At 36.0% G+C, this 9071-nt stretch overlaps 1 long non-coding RNA gene across 5 annotated transcripts; it reads right to left on the minus strand.

Moving 5' to 3' along the window:
* Nucleotides 1-2570: 2570 nt before the first annotated feature.
* Nucleotides 2571-6672, minus strand: LOC116015468. 5 transcript variants are annotated; one of them, XR_004097624.1, is made up of 9 exons: nt 6354-6672; nt 6203-6274; nt 6021-6095; nt 5259-5443; nt 5010-5174; nt 4771-4873; nt 3812-3854; nt 3343-3409; nt 2571-2640 (listed from the first exon to the last, which is right to left on the minus strand). It is a non-coding gene; the product is annotated as an uncharacterized LOC116015468 (long non-coding RNA). The 5 variants fall into 5 exon arrangements; XR_004097627.1 differs by lacking the exon at nt 2571-2640 and having other exon boundaries at nt 3166-3409; nt 6021-6084; XR_004097623.1 differs by lacking the exon at nt 2571-2640 and having other exon boundaries at nt 3166-3409.
* Nucleotides 6673-9071: the final 2399 nt, after the last annotated feature.

Genomic DNA, 9071 nt, shown 5'->3' on the forward strand with positions numbered 1-9071 from the left:
AATCTTTGAGCAAAGGAAGAAAGACGAAGAGATCTTCCGAATTCAGCAGGAAGAACAGAAGAGATTTGAGAAAGTTATGAAGGAACTTGAAGAAGCAAACAAGATAACCAAAGCAGCTGAAGGACGAACCAAAATGAATGGCATTGCTCAAATTTTGACTGCCATGCAACAAAGTTTCCTTGAAGTAGTCCAAAATTATCTGATGCTGAGGCTACACCATAAATATGCTTTCAAGATTGAAGGACTCGACACTGTGAAAGCAAGGAAAGAAATCAACGATATGATCCAACTCAAAGAGCATGAAATTTGGGAAAAAGAGAAGAAGAAGAAGACTGGTGAAAGCTCAAAAATAAAAAGAATTTCCTTTCTGTCTTTAATTTTGTTAGTTTTGCTTTTTGTAATGATGTATGAAACTCCTTATGAATAAAAGTCTTCTTTCGGTTGGGATCAGCGTGTGTGTGTTATCTAGCTTTGTTTTACTCCTCGTTTCTAATGTAAAACTTCAACTATTCTGGCACAATTAATGAAAATCCTTTTGAGGATAAAGAAAGCCGAATAGAATGAACTTAGGGTGTTGGCATCATCAAAGAGGGGGAAATTGTTAAGAACCCCGAGTCATTGATTTTGATGATACCAAACTATCCGAGAAGACCCCTAACTTTTGTGTCAGTCTTTAGAATAGGTTATGCTTTGTATCTTAGTCTTACAGGGTAACCGAATCCTTAACATTTTCTGATCTCTAAGGATTTGAGTCTTATATACCGAAGACATGAAGACTTAAACCGAAGAGTGAACTATGCGAGGAGTTGAAGCTGCGAAGTAATGAAGACTTGAAGAACCGAAGACTGGGATCTTAGGTCGAAACATGGAAGGGCCAAGCTTTTATGACCGAGCAATCAAGAGTGTGATTGACTCGAGGAGTTTAAGAGAAATGATAAGGTCAATCATTCTCTCTCACAACCAAGGCAAAGACATTCTCTGATAAATTGTCGTATCCACTGCCTTGAGAATAGGTATAACTGAATGTCATTTTGGGTCCTATGCAACGATCCCAAAGAGCATTTAATGATTGCCACCTTTTGAGGGACAAAAGACAAATTATCCTTGCACAAAAGTGGACAAACGGCTAGAAAGTACTGACATTCTGAAAAAGAAGAAAACACTACCCATTGGATATTACACACTGGACAATAGGTTTTGAATTTCATTTTCCCTCCAACGGATCTGAAATTTCACCTATAAATACCCTTGTCCCATCTCACTTTGACAAGGTTGGAAAAACGCGAAATATTGTCTATCAAGAAAAAAAACTTTCAGTGTGATATTCATAAGCTTACAAGTGATATTCAGATCTCTTTAGAAGTTCTTGTGTGATTAAGAAGTTGATCAAGGAAGCAAAGCACAAGAATTTCAAGTTGGAGAATCATCACAATCTTTCAACCATCTCTACAAGTGAAGTAGAAAGAGGCGGAGTAAACTTGGAAGAAGTTGAAAAACCTACAACAACAAGGCTGCCGGGCTTAGTGATCAAAGGAGCTTGTTGTAACGGAAATTGTACTATAACGGGGAATATAGTACAAACCTTCACGTGTTGTGAAGAAGAGTGGAGTAGGCTTAGTTAACAGCCGAACCACTATTAAAACCCTCTCTGTTTCTCTTTATTTATTTTACGTATTGCATTGCATATATCACTCAAACTTAATGTCTTTTACAAGAAAATCCTAAGTGCAAAGTGAAGATAAAACTTGATATATTCTTTCCGCTGCGATTATCTCTTTAGACAAAAAGTTTTCAAAAACCCCTTGTGAGTCTATTCAACCCCCCCTTCTAGACTCACATCGCTACCACCGGGACAAACACACACCAACATGTGGTAATTAATTGTGACAAGTGTCACTCACTTATGGTAGGATATTGGAAAAATATCTTAGCTAGACTGATCGGGATTAAAACAGATGAATTCTCGGTAGAAACTAATTTAAATCCAATAATTTTCGGAACCAAAAATTTATCCCAGACTGAAACTTAAAATTGGGCCAGGTTCGGTACACCGCGTAATTTAGCGATGTACGATCAAAATAAACTTTCGCTGCTATGGGCTAATTTAATTAAATAGGAAATTCAAGAATAATAGTATGGTGTCTAATAATCCATTTCCTAGGGCAATCGGGTCCGAACAGCAGTTCCTAAAATTTTTACGGTTCGTGACCGGTACGTACGATCGCAGCTTATTGGAATTAGAGAGGGGTTACACACTGGTTACGCTTAGAAGACACAGCAGTGCAGTATCCTCCATTGAGCTATCACTTTCATCACTTGAAGATTCCTCAGACCCACTTGTCTCAAGAGGGTCACTTATTAAAGCTTTCCTTTTATCCTTCTTGAATCTTCTATCCTTTGAATCTTCTATCCTTTGATTCAGATATTTCTTCCTGTGGAGAGTTAGAAGTATTTTTATTTTGATTTTTACTCACCTTGGGGTATGGACATTCTGCCATGAAATGTCCTGGTTTTCTACAGTTGTAGCACAAGTTTGTGTTATCATTAGAAAATTCTCTTCTTGGTCTTCTGGATGAACTTCCTTGATTTCTTTGAGTTGAATTGTTGAAGTTGTTCTTCCACATGAATTTTTTGAATTTCCTAACAAGTAAAGCAAATTGTTCGTTAGATAAAAAATCATTATTTCCTACTAACCTTAGTTTGATGGTTGTTCGGCTACTAAGGCTGTGGTTCTTTCTTCACGTTCCTCCTCAAGTTTTGATTTCACACTAGTACAAAACTGCACATCCGCCAACAGTAGCGGATGGGACAGTCTCTGAATGTCGCTGACTTTCCGCTACCGTTGTACAACAGTAGCGAAAAGTCTGATCATCCGCTACCATTCTTGGCTAGAACGGTAGCGAATTATAATTTTTTTTTTTTAATATTCGATAATCCGCTACCGTTCCTATAGAAGAACGGTAGCGAATTATTTTTTTTAAAAAAATAAAAATGGGAATCCGCTACTGTTCCAGCTTAGGAACAGTGGCGGATTCCCATTTTTTTTATAAAAAAAAAAAACAAAATTAAAAAGAATTAATTTTTTAATAAATTAATTAATTAAAAAATTCGCTAAATACTTTAAAGTGCTCATGTATAAATGTTGTTTATTAACACACTATAATCTAAAATTAACGTGAAGTTATAACTATCAACACAATTATATCAATTAATATATACAATCTTTTCTTTGAATCATCCCATATATACACAAGCTTTCTAATATATATACAAAAACCTTTCTAAGAAAAACAAGATACCATATCAGTGTTTAGAAGCATAAAATAAGAACCTAATGACCACCTTAGTTATCTTTGATCTGCTTCTGCACCGAGGAATCAGACTTCTCCACCTTAGTATCCAACCCATTCTACAACCAGTTAGATAATAGAGATGTTGGACTCACTTGATATCATATGCATATACAAACATTATGAAAACAGCAACTGCACAAGTGCATCAATCGATTGATGAAGAGATTAGTCATTACAGATCCATAGCATTTTGTAGTCTATTTCAAGTAAACGGTAAACATAGAGCAATTTGTAGTCTATTTCAAGTAAACTGTAAACAACTAAACATAGAGCATTTTCAAAGAGTTTTTCAAGTTCTGCAAGCTATAGTATAGAGCATTCAGTAGCTTAAAGATAAAAATCATAAAATGGTTAAAATATTCATCTGAAGACTAACAACAAAATTTGAAAGTCATTTGAATACTAACAAGTAACAACAAGATTTGAAATGCTTAATAGTTAATCCAGATTTCCCTTACCTCTAGTCTCTAGATCTTCAATACTTAATTAACATATACAAATCTGCAAAAAAAAAAATAATAAAAAATAAAAAATAAAAAATTCAGAAACTAGCAGCTTGAAGTTCATACTTCAATAGTTAATCCAAATGCTTGAAGTTCATACTTGAGAGTTGAGACTAGCAGCTTCAATTCCCAGTTTGAAAATATTTTGAATATGTATTCAATTAGCATATACATATTTGCGAAACAAAAAAAATTTTAGAAAAAAGGATGTAAAAAAAGGTGTATCCTAATAATAGACTTCACCCTGGGGTCTCAATCTCACAGTAGATATCACCCTCCATCTTCACTCTGCTAAATAACAACTGCCCTTCTTCTCAACTCCAAAGCTTTATCATATATAACCAATCAAGAACAAGCTAGCTAACTAATAAGAAACAAAAAATCAAGAAAATCAAGAAACATTATATATGCACTACTATATAGAGCTAGCCTGATCGAGATGATAATGCACACAAATACATTAATTAATATATGCCATTCGCCCGGATTGTTTCGTGTATAATAAATAGAAAATAACCTGATCTTATTTAGCCAAAATTAAAAGACTAGAAATGTTCTATTCTGTTTCATGCAAGACTACCATTCAATGATAAACAGCTAACTTATTCAGCTACTTTCTTTTTCATTACAAGCAAGTGTGAAGTAAACTTAGGGATATTCTATGGTTGAAGTAGAAGCTGGAGTTGGTGAGAAACTGTCATCAGTTCCGGTCGGTAGGTTTTCAGCAGTTGATTTCATAGGAGAAGCAGCAACGACAATTTTACCTAGAAGGATGTGCTCTAGGCCTCTATAGGAATGATTGTGAGATCAAAGCATTAGAAAGATATTGTATATATGAATAAATGAAACAAAAGCAACCGCAAAAAGCTTTATTCTCTTTTCTTTTTTTTTAAAGAAGCTATGCTGCTTATCACCTTTTATGAAGTTCAAGGCTGTTGCTTCGCTGCTTCTTGCCGCTATCTTCACTTCTACTCTTGTTCTCTTGACCTGCTGAACTTGCCTCATGGCTACTGTTTTCTGTTTCAATGAAACAAGAAAAAAAAAAAAATAAATAAAAAAAAAAATAAAAAAAAAAGAGCAAAATCTTACCACGTGAAAACTAAAATGTGCAACAAATAGACATTTAGTTTAACAAATGGAGACAAGAACAAACCTTCTGTGACTTGATAGTTTGGTGACTGCGAGTTGCTCTGGTAAGAGACTGGAATGACAGGTGATGAGCTACTGCTATGAAGATCGATGGCTTTCTGCAACACAGCTTCCTTCTCTAACTTTCTTCTAAGCAAAGCCTCCTGTGAATTATTGAACATTATCGGTCCTATAAACAATAAAAGGAGACTCAGAAACCTGGAAAGGAAATACAATACAATACAGCACAGCAACCTCGGTTGATAGCTCTTACCAAACGGAAGATCATAGGGCTCCCTAGAATCAAAACCAGATGGGCTTAAACATGCCGGGAGCTTTCCTATATCAATATGATGCTGTTGTTGCTTCCTATATTTTACAGTAATATGAGCTTTCCTCTGCCGGCACAAACTGATTTACAGTAATATGATCATATGAGCTTTCCTGTACCGGCACAAACTGATTTACAGTAATACCAACAAAAACCAATCCTCAAACTTCAATAATAAAATTAAAAAAAAAACATAAAATATGATGTAGACTAAATCAGATCACAGAAATAGACTCTATCAGTATCTTTTATGTATCTATTCTCTATTATTCGGATTTTTTGTTATCTTGTTTCTTTTGTTTCTTAATCAAATTAACGTCATTAATGGCACCAAGAAGGTATTAATAAGGGGCAGATTGCCAAGAATGAGAACTACATCCTTGATCTAGTAATTATGGTCCAACCTCTTTCAAATAGACATCTTTCTTAAGCACCCCAAAAAATAAAAATTTATCTACTCTGAAATCAACAATTCTCTCCACCTCTTGCACAAAAAAGACACTAAACATATAATTCCTTTAACTCCTTACAATTTTGCACGAAACAATTTTGCACGAAACACTAAAGTTGGCATGCTTAGATGTAAACCGACCTATTTTACTCTCTGGCTGCAGTTATTTAGGTGGTATTCCGAAATTTAAGAGATCGAATCCTTGCAAAAATATAAAATGATTATAAAAATACCAAAGTTGTTAAGATGAATACCTTCTCACTTACTTTACCATCCACTTTAGCCAAAAACTCCTCCACTACACGGGCCTCTTCCAACCTATTGCAGATCTAACACCAAATGTAATCGTAGTTACCGTAGTTATCATCCAAGAGAAAAGCATGTAATTAACAGAAAACAAAAATCACAATCTAATAAGATAAAGAGGAAAAGTTACATTTCTCCATGATTTATGCCCAGCAGATCCTTTGTAACCAAGATCCCGCTTAATGTCTGAGACAACCAGTACCTTCAATGCAGAAAAACATAAGGCCATAATAAGCACAGTGGTAGATATAAAACTAGACGCTGATGAACAATACACCAACCTTCCCCACAGCTTTTTCAAGCTTATCACAGACGGCGACAATGGGGGAGGCGTAGGCTGGTGGCGGACGGCGACGGCGATGGAGGCAGAGGCGGAGGCGCGGTCGCCGTGGTTGAGGCGGAGGCGCGGAGGTGGACGAAGGCGCACTGCAATGGCAGTGGTGGATGGTGCGGGCAGATCTACTTGCTACGGCGGTGGTGGCTGCGACGGTGGAAGGCGGAGGCGGTGGCGATGGAGGCTGCGGTGGTGTGGCTGCGGTGGTTGCGTTTGTTTGAAGCAGTGGTGTGGATGTGGCGATAGATCTGGGATCTGTACGTATGTTTGTGCGATTTTTTTTTTATTTTTTTTAATAATTAATATTTCTCTACCGTTTTATAAAAAAACGGTAGCGAAATGTATTTTTAGAATTTTTTATTTTTTTTTAATAATTTATATTTCGCTACCGTTTCTACAAGAAACGGTAGCGAAATGCAAAAAGCGCTTTTTTTTTTAAATCCGCATCCGTTCCTACTAACAACGGTAGCGAATTGTTTTTCACTTATTTACAAAATTGCCACCGCGTGATTTTTTTTAAGAATACACTACGAATAGTAGCTAAATGTCAGTGTTTTATGTGCTATTTTGTACTAGTGTCATCTCGAACTCGTACGCTTTGAGATCACTAAAAAGTTTGTCAGTTGAAACGGCTTTTAGATCCCTATGTTCCCGCATAGCTGTCACTTTCATATCCCAGCTTAACGGTAGTCCGCGGAGTATTTTGAGAGGGATTTCTTTTTGACTAATGGTCTTTCCAAGATCATTAATCTCTTCCAAAACTTTGACCATTCTAGCCTCCATGTCTGCAATCTTTTCACTTGGTAGCATCTTGAAGTCTTCAAACTTTTTCATTGCAATTGTGAGTTTGTTGTCTTTTTCCTGTTCGTCTCCTTCGCCGATTTGGATTAAGACATCCCACACGTCTTTAGCTGTTTTGCACTTACAGATTTTTGGGAAGATTGTATCATCCATAGCTTTGAACAGTATATCCTTAGCTATATTGTCCAGGTTACTTCGTAATCTATCGTCAAAAGTCCATTCCATCTTTGGCTTTGAAATATACTGTGGTCCATCTGGGCTTAGGATTGATGAAGGATTGACCTTCATAATTATAATAGGACCATCTGAGATAACATCCCACATTTCATCGTGGAGAGCTGATAAATGTACCTGCATACGTATTTTCCAATCATCAAATTTTTCAAGAGAGAATAATAAGTTCTGAGCTAAATCTTTCTTCATTTTTGAAAATTAGATATGTCTAGCAGTCAAGATTTGACTCAAATAGACAACCGCTCTGATACCACTTGTTGGTCACGAAAGGGTGGTGAAAAGTCTAGAGGGGGGTAAATAGACTTTTCAAGCAAGTTAAAAATTAATAACACTTTAACTAAAGATAATTCCAAGTGAATAAATTCAACTTGAAATGCACAGCGGAATAATGTATGTAAAGTGCTATAATTAAAACTTAGTGATGGAGAGGAGATATATCACATGCGATACGATAGAAATACTTGGAATAGCTCAAATATGATATACAAAAAATTTGGTTTGCATGCGGACATAAGAGATAACAAATAATAGCTAACCCAGATAAAAATGAATAGAGATGAATAGGGACAAAATAGTAACTTTGACTTAAAATATGAAAAGCTTTGTTAGGAGATTAACAAATGCAGTAAGTATGCTAAAGATAATTAAAGTATGGTATGGGATTATGTTGGCAGTATAGCACCAACGTAAGTGACACAGGTCAAATAAATAATATTAAGGAAATAAGAGAATAAGACACGTTTGGTGGGTAATGAACTTGCACTCCTGCAGAGATAAATAAGCTTAGCAGATTAGATATATGGTTCTTATGAAAACACACATGATAGAAGCAGATAAATTTAAGCAAATATTGGTCAGACAATAAAAGATAAATAGAGCAGAAAGTAAATGCAAGAGAGATTTTTAAGTGGTTCGGCCAAACCCAGCCTACGTCCACTCTACTCCTTTCACTATCTTCAACTACCCAGATACAATAGTGAACACCAAGTGCCAACCCAACACTTCTATCTACACATAGTAGAGATTTGAGTATCTCGCACAAAGCTATACTTCTACACCAACGAGTGTCTCGCACAAAGCGACACTCCCCAGGGTTTTCACAAGCTCCTCTTGTTACTCAGCCCTCTATCTATACTCAGTAGAAACTTTGATACAAGGTAGTAAAAGAAAATATTTTTCTCCAACTCTCAGGAACTAGAAATATGGGTTTTTGATTTTTCGAATTTTTCTTGCTTTGCTATTCTCAGATGTATCACACTGCTTTTCTTGCCTATCACTTGTATGTTTCCGTCTCTTCTTGCTCAAGTGTCCCATATTTATAGCTGATGAAAGAATTAATCCGTTGGAAAAAATTAATTCTTTATTGTTGATCTTCCTGATATTCCTCTTCTTTTCCTTTCCCTCCTGATATTGCTTCGCTTCCTGATATTCCTCTTCTTTTCCTTTCTGGCCTTCCTTAAATTGCTCCTTTTTCTTTTCCTTTATTGTTGATCTTCCTGATATTCCTCTTCTTTTCCTTTCCCTCCTGATATTGCTTTGCTTCCTGATATTCCTCTTCTTTTCCTTTCTGGCCTTCCTGAAATTGCTCCTTCTTCTTTTCCTTCCTTTCTGGCCTTCCTGAAATTTCTCC

This window comes from Ipomoea triloba, chromosome 4, assembly GCF_003576645.1.
Source record: "Ipomoea triloba cultivar NCNSP0323 chromosome 4, ASM357664v1".
Taxonomy (NCBI): Eukaryota; Viridiplantae; Streptophyta; class Magnoliopsida; order Solanales; family Convolvulaceae; genus Ipomoea; species Ipomoea triloba.